Genomic DNA, 18,648 nt, shown 5'->3' on the forward strand with positions numbered 1-18,648 from the left:
AAAACTTGACACCGATACAAATTGCAAATATTATCCTGCTTAAAATAAAGTGTTACTTAAAAATAATAATCATTCAATTGCAAACTTTTTCCTGCTTAAGGTAAAGGGACCCCTGACCATTAGGTCCGGTTGTGACCGACTCTGGGGTTGCAGCGCTCATCTTGCTTTATTGGCCGAGGGAGCCGGCGTACAGCTTCCGGGTCATGTGGCCAGTATGACTAAGCCGCTTCTGGCGAACCAGAGCAGTACACGGAAACGCCGTTTACCTTCCCGCCGGAGTGGTACCTATGTATCTACTTGCAATTTGACGTGCTTTCGAACTGCTATGTTGGCTGGAGATGGGACCGAACAATGGGAACTCACCCCGTTGCGGGGATTCGAACCGCCGACCTTCTGATCAGCAAGTCCTAGGCTCTGTGGTTTAACCCACAGCACCACCCATGTCCCTTTTTTTTTCCTGCTTAAAAGAAAGTAAATACTTTTTTTAAAAAAAAAATCCATTTGCATACTAGAATTCAATATACAGTATGGAAGGTCAGTTTAAAAAAATAGGATGAAGGGAAAAAAATAGCAATATCCCACTGTCTCCACCAAAAGTGCTTATCATCTTTGTCACTCTGCAGCATCCCAACTGAGAGAAGAAACACAAAAGTTCAGCCTGCTTGGCAGGATGAAACAGCATCACAGCTCTGATATTCATTTATACTACATGGATTCATAGCCCACTTGAAGGAAAAGCTAGTAAAATAATTTATGTCACCATTAAATGACCTCCATGCTGGATGCATTGCAGCCTCAGCACATTAACCGTATTTACCACTGGGAGATACAGAAATGAGCCTGACCTTTTTGACAAGGAAGAAATAAAATCATACTGAAATTGAAGTAAATCACAGGTTGCTTAAAAAAAATATTGCATGACCACAATTTCCTAGCCTATGTTCCTATCACATTTTATGCACATTTGATATATTTCTCGTTTAGCAGGCTAAATAAATTTTGGTATGTCGATCAATAGAATTTATCAGATAGCTCACAGGTTTGTTAAATGCTCTAAATATTCAATTTTTAAAGGCAACAATGTGGTTCTGAGGATGTCTGTGCTCAAATGCATGCCTTTTCACTTTGCTAGGAGGAGAAAAGTATAGATGTGAGAAATAAATGGCCTGCTTTTAATCTTCTCTAGCAGTGATGAAGTGGATGGTACTTGTTGAAAAGCTAACTGGATATGTAGTGGAAGCACTTTGTGCTTCAGGCTGAACAAAACAGAATGAGAAGTTATAAAACCGACTTAGGTTGCAATGCTAGACACCAGGGTTGGGGAACCTGTGGCCCCCTGAAGGACATTGGACTCCAACTCCCATCAACCCCAGCCAACATAATCAAGGGTCATGTACAGTATTATAATAGTTGTAGTACAATGGCACAGGTCCTAGGTTCCCCATCCCACTGTGCACATTTCCTTTGTGTATATCTCACTGAACACAGTGTGGTTTACTTCAAAAGAGGAATGCTTATTATTGTTTCAATACCTTTGAAACAGTATTATTTAGGCAAAAAAATTATCTGATGATAGCTTCAGAGGTGTCCAAATCAGTGCAGTTTGGAATAGTCTGGTACCCCATCATGATTCAAAATGGCACCTGACAGTGTCTAAACCAAAGCCTGTTCCTTCATATCGGGAACTATAATGTCAAACTGGATGATGATATCTCCAGAGGCATCCCAATCAGTGCAGTTTGGAATATTTTGGCCTGCCATCATGATTGAAAATGGCACCCAATAGTCTCCAGATTATAGATTAAAATATCTTTCTCAATCTCAGGAACAACCACGCTAAATTGTGTGACGATATCATCTGAAGTGTCCAAATCAGTGCAGTTTGGAATAGTTTGGATCAACATCTTGACTCAAAATGGTGCCCAATGGTATCCAAACACAGATGAAAACCAGCTCCTCTATCTCAGGAACCATCATGCCAAGTTTGGTGATGATATCTCAATAGGCATTTGGTCACATAGAGAACAGATGGACAATGGACTTTCCAAAACATAACAGCAGATCAGTGCTTTTATGCCCACTTCTTCATTTTTTACAGTGCAGTACAGTTATTCCTTACTGGGTCACAGGAATACAGGAAGTTTTCTTATACCAGGTCAGACTATTGGCTCATCTAGCCAGGCAGGATTGTAGATTAAAGAGTTTCCCAACCTTGAGGTGCGAGAAATTGTGTCTGGGAACTTTTGCATGCATCTATGGGGGACTGCCAAAGTCCTAGCCTAGAAGAGAGCAGAGGAAGTGGACATTTCTCTAGGAGATTTAAATTGTTAGAGATAAAAATCTGTAAAAGAGAGCAGAGGAGGACATTTCTCTTGGAGATGTAAATTGCTACAGGGATTAAAAAAAAGAAACACCCACACATTTCCATCCCTCGACTTGTCAGGAATGAGATCTACTTTCTAGCCCAGGTAGCTGACTTACACAGGTATCCAGTCAGCAGTGGCCCATCTCTATTAATACCCAGCCGACTTATGTCTACCATGGCTAGAAAGGCCTTGTAATGTTAACTGAGTGCTCAGTCATAGGAGACAAACTTGTAATATATTGCTAGTCTTTATCCTTTGTAACAATACAGTTGTACCTTGGATCCTGAATGCCCTGGATCACGGACGTTTTGGCTCCCGAACACCACAAACCCAGAAGTGATTGTTCCGGTTTGTGAATGTTCTTTTGGAACCCGAATGTCCGATGGGGCTTCCTAGGCTTCTGATTTTCTGCAGTGGCCTCAAACATTTTGGAAGTCGAACAGATTTCCAGAACGGATTCCGTTCGACTTCCAAGGTACAACTGTACATTATTAGAAGATGAGTCCTTTGTTGGTTCCAGTCAAGATTCAGGCTCCATCTGAAGTATACATTTAAAGCATCATCACACCACTTTGAAAAGTCATGGCTTCTCCCAAAGAATCCTGGAAACGGTAGTTTGTTAAGAGTGCTGAGAATTGTGCCCTCACAGAGTAACTATTCTCGGAATCGTTTAACAGTCAATCTGTCTTCCTAGGGAACTCTGGGAATTATAGTTCTGAAAAGGAAATGAAGGTGTCCCAACAACCCTCAGCACACTTAATAAACTACAGTTCCCAAGATTCTTTTGGGGAACCCATGGCTGTACAAAGTGCTGTGATACTGCTATAAATGTATAGTGCAGATGGGGCCTCAGGGCTTAGCAGGCCTGCTGAGGTAGCTCTTGACAACTACCTGGGTCAGTTTTATGATGAGAACAACGAATCCTTGTCATTCAATCTGAGATCTCCACATGTGCTTTAATGCTTGTGCATTCACTTTACAGAATGGGGGGGGGGGCAGCTCTGTGCATATTTCTTAGCATGGGAAAGCTCTTAAGGACTGGGATGTGGCTCCTACACTCCAGTGAAATTCCCAAATTGAGTGTGTTAGGGGCACATATGCTTGCTCTGCTTACTGACCCTACATACCTTCCCCACGCCTGATCAACCCCTGCTCTCTTTACACCTCACCCATCCCTTTACATCTTGCCCAAACCTTCTGTCTCAGCTTACCTAATCTCCCTCCCCTCTCAGCTTATCTCTTCCCTCACCACTCACCTCAACCCACAACCCCTTTTAAAGGAGTGTCAGGTGCTTCAGAGAGCAGTTAGCCAAACTGCTCTCTGTTGTACCTCCCAACCTCCATTAAATAGCCCGCCTGGGCCGCCTGCCACCTGTGCTGCTTGATTTCTCATCTGCCTGTTCTGTCATCACACTGGAGTTGCTATGGGTGACTGTGTGAACTGCAGGGTGATGGCAGCTTACTGATTTTACAGCCTTGGAAACCACATTTGACCTTCCCTGTCTAGCTATTCACATAAAGTCAAGAACTAGAAGGACCAATGAGCAAAGAATTCTTAAACACTGTAGAAACGTGCTCCTGTGTGATACTGACACAGGATGATCAAAAAGAGCAATTCCTCCTTGGTTTTCTTAGTCCACCCTTTTCTTTTCCCCCTCCCTTCCTGCAGTATATATATAAAAACAAACAAACAAGGAAATAAACTCATCGGCTTAACTGTATTACTTTAAAATCCATCTTTGATCTGTTTATATATTTCTACACAGGATGAATAACAGGAATCAGTAAAAATTGCATCACTGGGACATAAAAGATAACAAAACGCGATCAAACATTCTCTGGATGCAATCCACTTTCTGGCAGCTAAGCTAAGCATCATTGTTACTCAGCCTGACAGTAATAGGCAGGTTACATTCCCCCACTTCCTCATAATTACTTGTCTACTAGCATACAAAATATTCTTCACTAATCTTCACAAGACTTAAATAAGCTTCTTTGCTTCCTATTGAGACAGCTAGGCGTTAGCCTCTTATTTTGGGCCCATGATTACAACTCAATGCACACCACATAGACTTCTGAATTCATTGGCCTATGACATTAATTCTCCCCTCACGTAGACATTCATAAGGATGTTGCCATATTGCAACCAGAACAGTTATGCTGAACTCAAGGGAAAGCAGTTGTGGATATAAGCTCTTGTGTAACTCTTTTTCAAATACTGGTTCTTAATCTATAAATCATCAAACATAATTAAGGAAGGGAAATTTTATTTTCTCATAAACTGGACCCCGATGAAGAAATAACTGGACAGTGGGGAGAGAAAAAAGGCAAACAAATAAATGGACGGAAGAGGGGGACAAAGCTGACAAATACACACTGTCTGGATGCTTCCACAGTTTCAGGCTCTGGTTGTTGTTTTTTTGTTCCTCCAAGAGTGTCGGTGTGCCTGCATGTAAGGAAAGGAACCCTAACTTCTCATTGTTGATTTCTCCCATTCATCCTCATTTTAGCTTTCCTTTTTCCAATTTACCCTTTCACCCAGTATGTCTGGTGAATTGTGAAGGAGGGAACTCCCATAACATGCATCTGACTCCAGAGCCTCCATGTGCCCCTATTTTCCAGGGACGGTCATGGATTTACAGAAGCCGCCCTGGTTTCTGATTTGATCCTGGAATGTACCGCTTTTCCTCAGAACGTCCCTATTTTCACTGGAGGAATGCTGGAGGGTATGGAGGACACCCCTATTTTCATTGGGAAAATTCAGGAGGGTATTCCAAGATCCAAATAACTTTATTGTACTAGCCATTGGCCATGACAAATCTGAATCAAAAATAAATCCACAGGAGGGTATGTAACTCTCCCCCAAAGAACCCACTACCATCTTCCCTACACCCTGAGGGTTTGTTCTAGGCCTTCTGCAGTGTCTGGGACATAAAACGTTGGAGGGGGGCAGGGAAGCAACTGAGCTTGAGGCCATTATGAACTGCAAATGTTGCTTACTCACCCAGTGCTGAGTTATGACACACAGATCCCCAAGCTTCCTTTGTTTTTACTTGCCGCATTAAATGCTGATCAGTCAGTTTTCTTCAATAGAGTAACTGCTGACCTTTGTCTAAGCAAGGTCTACAGTGTACACAGGAGCTGGGAACAATTTGTTCAACTCATTGCTTTCCCCCATTGGAATACAATCACGTTAAACTGAACCCTAAATCAGCTGGAGAAAGAATAGGAAACACGTTGACATGAAGCAGAGCTGGCTCTCCTTTTGTGAAATGCGCCTCTTTTCAGCAAGAAAGAACCACGTCTTTCGGAGTCCGTGATACCAGATGATGCACCCAGCTAAGGTACACAGCAGGAACTAAGCCTGGCGCAGCGATCCATTTGTTCATGCTTCCACAAATACATTATCTCCTGGAGAGAAGGGGCCAATACAGAAAACATCACACAAGTGTATTTTCTCATCTCCACCCGTTTCTTGCCAAAGAAACCAAGGAAAGGAATATTTTTAACAGTCAGTAAGTTCTCCCTGCCCATCACAAGCAGACTGTCATACACTGTTATTTAGATTACTGTTATTTAGATGGCTGGCTTCCTTTTGAAATTCTCCACTGTTTTGAAATGTCCCCCCCCCCCCCCAATTTTACTCCGAAAAGGGAAGGGGAGATTGGTGTTTAGAAATGAACACTACTGTACTGCACGCTTACATATTTGATTTAATTTAATATCAGGGTTGCTTGCCTTTTACACCCCAATCCTTAGCATATTGGCATGGCAATAAGGCCCACTGATTTAAAAGGGACTTATTTCCAAGTCAGTATATGCCTAGTTGATTGAAGTGTTGTGCTTCTGTTTGAATAGTGAACTCATTTAAATTACTACTGTAGTTACTAAATACAGATAATTTCTTTGGATATTTAATTAATAGCATTTTTTATTTTTAAAAAACCAGTAACACAGCAGTTGAGGAAAAATTACCTACGGTGAATTGTTGCCGTGACATGAGTTACATAGATTTTAACAATAATGGAATGATCACATGCATTTTCATGGGTGACAGCTCCGCTTACAATCATATTAAGATCCGGTTTTGTAATCTATAATTAATTTTTGAGTTCTTCATTATTCTCAATTAATGCTTTCAGCTCTGCTTGGGATATTACAGTACAGAAAGGAAAATGTGCAGGCACACAAGAGGGGGGGAATATGTGTAGGCATAAAATACTTAATAGGGGGTTAGTGGTGACAAATATTGGACCAAAAAATGCCAGGGTCTTTGTGTGCATGTGTGTGTAGTTTTTTACAGCCACTTCCTTTTATATTAGGCTCCTGAAAGTAGTTGCAATAGCAGTCCATGTTCAATAACTCTCCAGCTGAAAGATTGCCTTTATGTTTACATATCATTATCATAAATGAATATATGTTGCATCGTCCAGCCAATTTAGTCAAAGTGAGCCTGGCCATTCATTTAAACAGGAGCAGGGCAAGGCTCTTAATTTTTAAAAAGCTGCTCCCTCGTAATTCCTCCAGTAATTGCTACTTAGCTCATTCATAATGGAAAAGCTTCCAAAACTGGCAGCGGGAACATACATAATAGTGATTTGCACTTTGGCAGTACTTCCAGCTATTCCCTATTTTGAGGCATATAGTAATAAAAAGATATGCCTTCTCATTAAGTGATTATTTTTTAATAATGGTGCATTATTTATTTTTTTATATAATTTTTTATATAATAAAAAAGCACAGAGAAGTACACATCAAAAAGAGCGGAAATACAATATGAGGCCAAGGAACATAAAGGTACTATCCAGTGCTGGTCCTATTCAGAGTAGACCCACTGAAATTAACAGCGATGACTAATTTAGGTCCATGAATTTCAATAGGTCTGCATCCTTAAATGTGTTCATGGCTTTAATGGCTCACGTTCTAATTTAATTAAGCTTAATGCCACAACTTGTTGGAAGTCCATTAAGTGATGTGAAAGCTTATATGAGGAATCAGGTTATGAGGTCAACAGGAGTTGGACTTACTGACCTTTGAGGTCTCTTGTGCGAACTATGATTTTGAGTTGCTGCATCTCTAGAGAAAAATATTATGGGAGCCCAAAGGGTCAATTCAGTTTTATATACCACAACAGGTGCCTCCTCTGTGACCCTTTGTCCTGCTTGTACTTCATCCATTCAATGAGCGAGGTCCGTTCTGGAATGGGAAGAATGGGGAGGAGGAAACAATGGGCCTGAATGGATGTCTTTTAAACAAAATGCACATACATTTGTACCACATCCTTTCTCCAAGTTGTTCAGGCCACATCTAGTTATCATATTTTATATTCATGGCAACTGAACCAGCTTGCATACTGGCTGTCCATGCCTTCAGAGCAAGAGGTCAAAGTGCCCTTCTGCAGACGCTGGCTTCCAACTTCTGTCCAATCTCCATTCCTGGCTCAAGAAAGAGACTGCTGTCATAGCTACCATAGAAGTGAGATAGAGGAGAGAGAAGACATAAATAGCCTGTGCTCATTCCAAAGTAACCGTCCAATCCTCAACCACTTACACAGGCCGGCATCCAACTTGGTCCCCTCCAGTTGTTGTTGGACTACAATTCCCATCATCCCTGAAGGGAGCTGTAGTCCACCAACACAAGAGGGTACAAGCTCGGCCACCCTGCAGCACTCACCTCCACTGCTACTTCCTAGCACCCAAAGGAAACAGTGGGAAGGGTCCTCCAACATCTGCCACAATGGTGTGGCAGCCTGAGAACCACCTCACCCACTGGCACTGTAGTGGCCATGTAATTTTCCTGAAGCAATGATACACAAGGACCCATTTGGCTCTGGGTATATCAATGGAAGGCTTGCCCTTCAACATTTCTCCAATTAAAAAAGGGACATCTGATTCAATGATGACGATGATTTCCCCCCGCCCATTGGACTGGGTTACCCCAGCCACTGTAGTTGGCTTCCAACATATATGAAAACATAATAAAAGTGTACAGGGCTGCCTTCAGATGTCTTATAAAGGTTGCATAGTTACTTATCTCCTTGGTTTGGGGGTCACATAACTCCACACCATCCAACATTTCTCCAATGAAAACAGGAACGTTCTAAAGCAAGGGAGAAACTCTGGGATCAACTGGGATGGCTTCTGGTACTGGGTACTGAGAACACTAGAACACTCCTGAATGAACTGGGCAAGTGGCGTCATGTACCACTTCTTTTTTTTAAAGAAACAGATAAGCAATCTTCAAAGCACTCCCCACTTGCCATGCTTTAGGCTCTCTGTTTGGTGATTCCCTTTGGACCACTAGAGCTAAAGTGGTTTCTTAGGCCTGGGTGACTCACCGGGTTATGAATCCGATGGACAAGCTTTGCCAAATGCCCTCCTGTGGACTCACAGACTTTGCAGCATGTTTCCCCTTCAGACCACTCCCTCACAGGAGTACAAAACAAGAACTCTTATTATGGAGAGCTTCTGAGCCAAGTGTATAAAAATAGGTCCTTTGTGTGTTTCTTTGCAGATAACTAGCAGTTTGAATGTGTCAGGGGAGAAAAAAAATTACACCTTCCTACACGAGCTGTCAAATTACCTGTCATCTGTTAAAAATAAATAAATAAATAACCCAAACTATAAGGGACTGATAACCCACAAAGGGCTAATTATTTCAGCTTTGTAAGTAAGATGTGAAAAATGATTTCTAATGGCCATTCAATTTATTTTTCCAACTCCTTTGCTTCAGCACCACTATTTCCCTCTTTATTTTCAGAGTAGCATCCTACTTTCAAACAGAACACTTCTCATATATCAAACTTGCCATAATCTCATATTCTCTCTTGTCATACATCTATTGGAAACCAAGCTGATTCTGTGGTACTACCTAAGCAAATCTCTCTTTTTTTGCCGGGGGGGAAGGCTATGCATTTTCACAGTCAGATGGCATCATTTGAGCATTTTCAGCTCTGTACATACAAGGGCTGAATTTCATATTACACGCAAATAAACACATCAAACTGTCCTCAACTGTCAGCCCAGTATTGTCCAGCACAGACATAGCCATTGTGGTGACTGTGGACTACAGCTCCCATCATCCTTGACCATTGGCCATGCTGCCTGAGGCTGATGGGGACTGTAGTCCGAAACATCTGAAAGGTGCCACATTGCCTACCTCTGCGCTAGCAGCAATTCGCCAAGGAGCCAGATAGAGGCTGTGTACACGCCACACATTTAAAGTATGCAACCTCCCCACCAAGAATCCTGAGAACTGTCATTTGTTAAGGGCACTGGAAACTGTAGCTCTGTGAGGGGTAAGCTACAGTTCCTGGGGTTCTTTGAGAGAAGCAATGTGCTTCAAATGTATGGTATGTATGCAGCTTTAAATGTATGGTATGTATGCAGGCGGGGACACGGGTGGCGCTGTGGGTAAAAGCCTCAGCGCCTAGGGCTTGCCGATCAAAAGGTCAGCGGTTCGAATCCCCGCGGCGGGGTGCGCTCCCGTTGTTCGGTCCCAGCGCCTGCCAACCTAGCAGTTCGAAAGCACTCCCGGGTGCAAGTAGATAAATAGGGACCGCTTACTAGCGGGAAGGTAAACAGCGTTTCCGTGTGCGGCTCTGGCTCGCCAGAGCAGCGATGTCACACTGGCCACATGACCCGGAAGTGTCTCTGGACAGCGCTGGCCCCTGGCCTCTTGAGTGAGATGGGCACACAACCCCAGAGTCTGTCAAGACTGGCCCGTACGGGCAGGGGTACCTTTACCTTTACCTTATGTATGCAGGCAGAGTTAAGATACTTTCAGATGGAGATGCAAGGCACTTAGCTACTGGAACTTGACCACTGCTTGTCATAACGCAGGCCTTGATGTCAAAGGTGAAGCTGGCCTGAGCTTGGGGAACTGAACCAGTCTCCTGATGCTGAGGCTGGAGGGCGGGAGCCTGCAGAGCTGAATCCAGGATCCTTACTCAGCCTAAGGAGGAATTGCATGGCCCCCGCATGCCAGGTGTGAAGCCCAAGAAAGACAAGTAAGCACTTATCCTGAAGCAGTAGAGTTGTGGAAAGGATGGGCTGAAATAAATTACTTTTTTAATATTAAAAAACCCCTCAGTTTATCTCTAGCATTTACAGGGCAAGTTGCTCACTCAGAATTGTCCAAAATGCTGCCACCTGAGTATGTTCAAATCAGAACTTTATTTTGCTTTGCCTTACTAAAAGCTGGATTTGAACTTCTACTACTTGATCTTGTCTTGCTTTGCTTGCTAGAACCTGAACTTTCCAGATTCCATTAAGGCAAACAAAAAACAGGCAAAGCAGCATTCTGACTTGTACACATCAGGTGATGGGGGAAAGGTGGGCTATAAATCTAATTTATAATTATGATTATGACAATGACAATGATGATGATGTCTACCTTGGAAAAACAGTACAATCATTGCAACAATACTTGCTACTGAAGGAAGCTGCGCTGGAATTTTCTTAAGTTTCTCTCCAGCCTGCTCTATGAGTTATCCTGTTGGATGGAGTAGATTGTCTTCCAAACCCAGGTATGCTCCCACTATATATCACCAAAAGCCATTGGGAGTCCTGGCTCCATATGAGTCCTAGCTCCCTTTTCACAAAGCACATGAGATACAAGAACATGGCCAGCTCTAGCAATTATTAGGGCAGAAAGCCTGGTGTTCATTACAATAACTGTCTGTGCTCCCAATTGCTTTTATTGATAAACAGTGGGAGCCTCCCTGGGGTTGGAGGAAAAATCTCTCCCACCCAGCAGGGTATCTCTTGGACACGACAGGATCACTCTGTTTAGTATGCACTTAAGTTTGCACAGTTTTATTTTAGCGTAATTTATGAGTCAATTATTTTTTTTAAGAAACAATGGTTTCCTGGCCACAAGCTTTTCAGATGGGGAAATGGAAAGCAAAACAAACATACCAGTATAATACCTGTACCCCATGCATTGTGTAGCGAGTTCCGACCCCACCCAGTGGAAATAAAGACACATGACACAATTATTAAGATTAATGGGCTAAATAAGACCACAACTTTATTGGTTACAGGTGATGAGTGGTATTGGCTTGGGCATTGGTCCTATATACGGCTTCAGCCCGTCCGCTTGAAGGGTTAACCACCAGTAGGGGGAGTCCTGCTGATGCACATCAACTAGGAACTCCCCTGGGTCACTGCTTGGGGCATGCCTTAGGCCCTCACCTCCATAGGCTTCGGACAGGGCCACACTCCCCGAAATCCTTTATTGGACTACCCTTCAATATGCGGGGCATGTGATGGCGCTTCCTCCCCTCTTCCATCTACAAAACAATACCAATACCAATGCCTAACCACCAATACCAAGAAAGTTGTGACGATTTGCTATGAGGTAGGCTAAAACTAAGTGGCTGATGCCAATTTACCAACTGGAAAAATTCCTACCAGGCCCCTCAACGTTGACCAACCAAGGTCCATAGCAAGGTCAAGGAATGAAAACCTTAAAGGGCAGGAGGGTGGGAAACAGGAACAGCTGATAGGTGGGAAAAGAGGGAGATCTCCAGCCGCACCTGCGTTAAATAGGCCACGCCCTCAGAGCTGGCAGATTGGCTGGCCAGGGGGTGAAGTGGTTGGGGATTCCAGCCACTGCATGCGTGGTGGGGCTGTGACGCCCACAATCCCACCTCCTCTGCAGCTTAAGTATGTTTACTCATAAGAACATATGAAGAGCCTGCTGGTCAGACCAATAGCCCATTTAGTCCAGCATCCTGTTCTCAGCTAGATGCCTATGGGAAACCCACAAGCAGGATTTGAGCGCAAGAGCCATCTCCTCTCCTGAGGTTTCTAGCAACTGGTATTCAGAAGCATTCCTGTGTAGGCAGAATATAGTCATCATGGCTAGTAGCCATAGGTAGTCCTCTCATCTTAGTCAGATGTAAGACCCAGTATGCTCAGTAGGGCTTACTCCCAGGAGAGTAAAGGATTGCAGCTGTAATTGATTACCTCAACAGAGACTAGCATGTTTTTTCAAGTCAGACTTTTGCAGACCCATTACCAGCCTACCAAAGTCAGGGTGTGGGGGGAGGCAAGAAAATTTGTCAGGTTTGCCAGAATTATTGATTTTGTCTCTTTCAAAACTAGCAGATTCAATTCCACAAAGGCTTGCTGTTTTAATAGAGTTTACTTGGGAAATGCATATGCAAGGAACTTCCATCCATCATCGTTCTGACATCCAAGCTAAAGTCACTTTTAATCTGTATATAATGCTTGGGATTACATATTCATTTAATATAATCTTGCCTCCCTGGTTCACAGTAGGAGGCTAATATACAAAGCTGTCGTGATCAGCAGCCTGTTTGCTCATTCTTCCAGCAAAATGCACTGTATTTGGCTAACCTTTTGTTATATGACTGGCTTAGAAGTTTGACTGGCAGTAGTCAACATGGCAGAAATCTTCTCTTTTGAGGCTCATGGTTGATCATTGCTGAGCAATCTTTTGGGCATTAACTGATATAGTGAGGGAAGAGAGCAAGGAAGCTGGAGGATGTCAAGAAAATTCATAAGGTTTAAAGAAGCTGTCAGAAAGGAATGAAGGCCACCAAATGAAACCGTGAGGTACCTTTCTGTGTCATGAAAATCATAAAAACGGCTTCTGCTACAGCTGCCCCTCCACATGTATTTAGAATTAACATTTGCTGAATGCTAGGCAGAATGTATAAGGAGAGCTTTTGCCCACATAAACTGCCCTATGTATTAATATATTCAAAAGCAGCTGCATTCTGCCTCAGAAGCGTGCCTTCATTTTGCAATGTTAGAAAATATTAACTGGATGGGGGCACTGGGTTCCGTTTTCATTCATTCTGAAGAGAATGCCATGAGTAATGAAAGCATCCATTGCTCACATTTCATGCCTGTTCATACCCATTTTGGAAGGGGAGGTCTAACCTGGTGCTCCCTGGTGGCAGCAATGGGGCTGATATTGGCAGCCATTTAATTTTCCAAGAATGTTGTATCGTTTGGGGGCCATTTGTGGCACAAAAAGGATGCACACTAATCCGAGTTCCCCTTTTCGGTGGGTGAAGCCACTGTTTCCCTTTCACTCATGCCCAGGAAGAATGCAAGATGGTAGCCAATAGGAATGCCCACTAGTATCAGTTCCCCTGCCGCTCAGAATGGTGCCCCCCCCAAAAAAAAGAGTTGAGGTAAGAAAACATACAATGGAAATAATGATAGGTGCACGACTAATGAATGAATAGTGAAAGAAATATGGTTTTAACAAATGAGTACCAAAATGTTTTATAATGAAAATGAACAGTATATTGAAATGATAACAAATGTGTGCCTTTATTCTGCAAAGCTGATGGCTACAAGAAAGGTCTTTGAAGAATTCCCTCCCTAAAAAGGCCCACCCCTTCTTTTCTCATGTGTGTGTGTGTGTGTGTGTGTGTGTGAACAACTACTGCCTAGTATGTATTTTAAGATCTGCTGGGGCTGCCCTACTTGTTAATCTAACCTTGGCTTTAGCTGGGTGGGTGACAGCATGAGGCAGGGTGTTCTTGGGGGGAGGGCTGATTCTGGGATCCCCAAAGAATTTGGTTGACCTACACAATGGCTTTATTTAAGCAAAAGGTGAAATGGAATGTAACTAACCTTCTTGCTGACACTACTACTTTCTATAGGTTGCTATGATGTTGAGTTAATGCTGTCATTTTTAAGAAGGGTGGGATATAAGTATGAGGAAGGAAGCAAACAAAGCAGCAGTTAATGACAATATGCTCCAACAGATGCTTTGGAATGAGTAATGGAAAGAAAAAGTTCACCCGGCGAATATTTACACTACAGTGGTACCTCGGGTTGCATATGCTTCAGGTTACATACAGACTCCGCTAACCCAGAAATAGTACCTCGGGTTAAGAACTTTGCTTCAGGATGAGAACAGAAGTCGTGCTCTGGCAGCGCAGCGGCAGCGGGAGGCCCCATTAGCTAAAGTGTTGCTTCAGGTTAAGAACAGTTTCAGATTAAGAACGGACCTCCAGAATGAATTAAGTACATAACCAGAGGTACTACTGTACTTACAATTTTTAATTTGTTTTTAAACAATCTTGAATTTTCTGGGAGGCACAGGGAGGTATGTAAACAGGATAGCTTTATTTCAAAATTCAAGAATAGGGGCATGAACAATGAGGGTGGGGTGAATCCTCACTGCTCCCCCCTCTCTCTTTCCTACCCAACATTGCCTCTCTCCTTCCATCACTGTTCCCTTTTCATGAGGCACAGGACCAGTTCTCTGGAAGGAGAGGTAGACAAAAAAAGACAACATTAATAGTAACGCTGCATGCCGACCATTTTAATTAATTAAAAAACAAACATAAGATCCTGATATGGTAAGCAATATTATTTATTCCTGTCCTAGTAAATGGGAGAAGACACTTAGTCTGATCTTTAATCATGTAATTGAGGTAAGGAGGTGTCACAAGGGGGTAAATATTAGATTTTTAAATACAATGCTAGTTACACCTAAGCATCACTCATTCGATTGAGACACTTCCCTATTTACTCAGTTGGCTCCAACAAATAAATTACATGTCTCTGCTTCTTCAATTTGTTTCAATAACACAGGCATATGCTGAAAGCACAGTAAATCATTACTTAGCAGATTTCATCTCAGGTTCACACACCACATACACACAAACGATGGAGCTAGCCGCTCTATAGCATCGTTAGGTCTGGCAAAAGTCAATAGCAAGGATTGCAGGCTATGATGTTGCCTCTTTGTAATGTTAGAGGCATCATCTAAAAATCTTGTGCAAGAGAGGTTATTTTTTCTAATTAGGTAGCCATGATAAGTTATGGAAACTCTTGAGCATTCCTTTGCCTTGAAGTTACAGTGGGTGAATAATTTCAAGACAAAACGAAAGGACCATTCTCCTGTGATTCTAAGCATGGAAAGAGAGCAAAGACCTAACATCTATTTTGTTTGATTTTTCTCTAGGTTTGTACGTTCCAAAAGAAAAAGTGACATTTTTTTTCTTCCTCTGATATGTTCAATATGGGAATGGTATTTTGATCCCTTTCAGTACCTTTAATACCATGATGTATACAATTTATTAAAAACAGATTAGTGACAAGTTCTTGTTCTTTAATTTAAAAGTAATAATAAAATAAAATCCAAGGTAAGTATAGCAAAAAATTGTATAAATTAAGTTTCCAACATGCAGTCTATGAACGTTACCTTTTAAAAAAAAAGCATATAGAGCGGACTTGAAAGTTCTCAATAGTGAAATTATGTTAGCAGATGCAGTGTTTAAAAGGAAAAGCTTAGGGAAGCTTACTAAATATGTCATATCCTAATCGCCAAAGATCTGCTGAACCTTTGGGGCAGAATTAGCTATCTACACAACTTCCAGCAGAAATGACGGCATTCTTGTGCCAGTTTGGGCATGTTCACATCAGTTTAATTTGTAATGACATTTTACATAATTCCATCTCCCTTTCATCAATCACCAGGGCCACTGGTACCAGGAAGAGCAGGGAGCTTCAGACAGTCCAGCTATCTGGACAAAAAAAACACAGAAGACTGCAAATATCCAGTGCTACTTGACCTTAGTTTCTAAGTAGTCCACTTCTAGTAGAGGGAACTATTTCCTCCATGGCTGATGCAGACTTGTTAAAGAATAGCAATAGCAACTTCTAAGGGCAGGGGGAGCTCATTTTATATCGTCATTTCCTGTCCTCACTCCTAATGCCTTTGTTAATCAACACAGAAAGAGATTATGGTGCTCTGCTGGCAAGGAGAAAACCTATGAACTAGAGATGGGATAATCCAGTGCTATTAGAAGCATCCTGGTAGAAGCACACTTCTCAAGTGCCATTTCTCATTTGCCTAGAACTTGCAGGCCACCTCCAAAGGGTTAATCCCTTTGAGGTCCTCGCTTCAGGTTTGGGACTAAAGCAGTGTTGTCACCTTTCCTATTTAACTTTAGTTAGTGGGAAATTCATAGACTGGGTAGCATCATCTTTCTCTAACTCCTCTAATGGGAACGGGAGGGGTGTGTCAGTGACAGCTGGACACATTAGAAGATAATGGATGGAAATGCTTCTCTCGTTGAAACCTGATACTGGTTGTAGATAGGGTAGGGTCTTCTTTCTAATTTCTGTTGTGTTTTTATTGTTGAATTCATTTGCTGTTTGCATATCTCATGCTTTGGTGGGGCATTTTAGCATCTCCTCTTATAAGCATTGCTTACATTTATTGTGTTTTAATTTTATCTTATTTTTATGCACCATTGAAGCCTATCGTTGAGCAGAAGGCTAGCACATACACATATAAATACACAATTGTAATAAATAAAATTTCACGTGGTGAAGATTTTGGCAAGCATTATTCCCATGAAGAAAAAAAGAGGGAAGTTGGAGTGCTCATTGTTTGACTTTTGGCTTAATATAAATGATCATTCGATATATGTTTTGTGACTGTTTGAATCATTTTTGTTTCAGATCACTAAAGGGGCATGAGGGGGGGAAAGCTAAAAATTGATCACATCTTGTGGGACCTGCACCACATTATCCTCACAATAATCCTGTTATTTTTATTCTTATTCAGCAATTGGGTAGAATGATGCCAGTCTGTGGCTGACTGGATCATGGCTGATTCTTCCTTTCTCCTAGGGATGAAGAATGTGTGGACCTCCAGAAGATGATGCAGTACAGCTACTGTCATCCATGACCACTGGTCATGTTGGCTGAGGCTGATGAGAGCTGAAGCACAACAACATCTGAAGGGCTTTATGCATGTTTCCCATCCCTGCTGTATCCACTACAGCATCTTGGCATTAATGTCAATGGTAATACTGTGAAGTCTGGGAGCTGAGGCTTAGGAATGTGGATGGCATGAAGTCATTTGAAAACACCAACCTGAATAATTGAAGAACAGCCCAATCTTTTAAAAGGAGCTAAGGTCTAGGAATGCAGGTACCTTGAATTCATTCGGAAACTCCAACCTAAATAAATGTGGAGCAGCCTGATTTTTTTTTAAAGTAAAACTGCTTGATAAAGGAGGAAGTAGTGGTGATGCATCTTGATGCTTGTAGCATATTTTTAATGAACAATGGATTAAAAATAGAGGAATGATCAAATGACCTACAGAAACGCCACAGGCTTACTTTGAAAAACCAACCTTAAATTTCTCAACATGTGAATACATGTTGAAAAAAGCAAATGTTTCTGAATCCACCTGAAAGCAAATGTTTCTGAATCCACCTATTCCTTCAGCATGTCCTCTTGACATAAAGCAACAATAACAAACAAACAAAAACCTTCTGCGCCTTGTTGTGAGATCACCCCTTAGTTATAATCCCCAGAGGTTCCCCAAGATTTGAAACCCAGATGGACATGTTGCTGCAGTCAGAACCACCATGCACGGGGCCAGAAAGCATAGATACATTGGTACAGTTGAATAATTTTAGGCTCTGAACATAATAGTCTTCTGGGGCCGTTCTTTAGATGATGATGTGTATCGGTGCCCTGAAGGTTTCATAATAACGGCCTTCATAAAGTCTGGCCTGGCTAAGGGGAAGCAGCAGCTGTTCCTCTTGAGTTCCCCACTATTTTGCCCTGTTGCCACATGGTCTCTCCTGGGCTACTTCTCCTACCCTGCCACCTCATGTGTGGAAGTAAGATTCAGTTGCCAGTACATTCAGCATTTGTGCATTGGACAAAGAATGGTCATCATCTTGTCCCTCTCAGGCAGCATAATGATTTGGGATGACACCTGCTGACATCCATTATTAACATGCCTTTTACAATGACTTCGCAAAATCTAATTGGGCTGCTATGGCTTTAGTCACACACTGGGGATTCTATTTTACAAAGCTTGCATGTCTGCATGCACAGCTGTATACCATACATCTGCCTATAATACAGAAGTGGACTTCTGATCTTGCATATTTACAATACGGTGCAGAGGTCAAAAACTTTGGGCGGTATACAACTAATGTATCCTATCAACACAAGGATTTACATTTGTGCAATGGAACTTTATTCCTTCTCCTCCCCCTATGCGTGCACCCCACCCACCCACAATCTGCTCCAGGGGATTGATTATGTGGGGTAGGGCGTACTTGCCTCCCCCTAATATTTTATTTAAGTTGACATCCCTGGTCCTGTTGATCTAGTGATAATACTTGTCCTGACGGAGGTTAATAGTGGGGCATGATAGTACTGAAAATTGCTAAAATCCTTAAATGTCATTTAAAACAATCACAGATCTATCAAGCACAAGAGCTTGAACTGTCTTCTTTAATGCTGATGAAACT

At 42.2% G+C, this 18,648-nt stretch overlaps 2 protein-coding genes across 5 annotated transcripts in view; one reads left to right on the forward strand and one right to left on the reverse strand.

The window, feature by feature from the left end:
- Nucleotides 1-18,648, reverse strand: part of THSD7B (thrombospondin type 1 domain containing 7B) — a 428,797-nt gene that overhangs the window by 408,084 nt on the left and 2,065 nt on the right. For 2 of the 4 annotated variants that reach the window (XM_083405404.1, XM_083405403.1), the window contains exons 1-2: nucleotides 3,623-3,700; nucleotides 2,212-2,279 (exon numbers count right to left, since the gene is read on the reverse strand). The exons of 1 other annotated variant lie outside the window; for it this stretch is intronic. The gene's annotated coding sequence lies outside the window, so the exon portion shown is untranslated. Of the gene's footprint in view, nucleotides 1-2,211; nucleotides 2,342-3,622; nucleotides 3,701-18,648 lie in introns of those variants that run through there. One more of the 4 variants, XM_083405405.1, reaches the window with a different exon arrangement.
- DARS1 (aspartyl-tRNA synthetase 1) overlaps nucleotides 1-18,648 on the forward strand; it is a 276,033-nt gene that overhangs the window by 9,360 nt on the left and 248,025 nt on the right. The window lies entirely within an intron of this gene.

Source organism: Podarcis tiliguerta, assembly GCF_965153285.1.
Source record: "Podarcis tiliguerta genome assembly, chromosome: 1".
Classification (NCBI taxonomy): domain Eukaryota; kingdom Metazoa; phylum Chordata; class Lepidosauria; order Squamata; family Lacertidae; genus Podarcis; species Podarcis tiliguerta.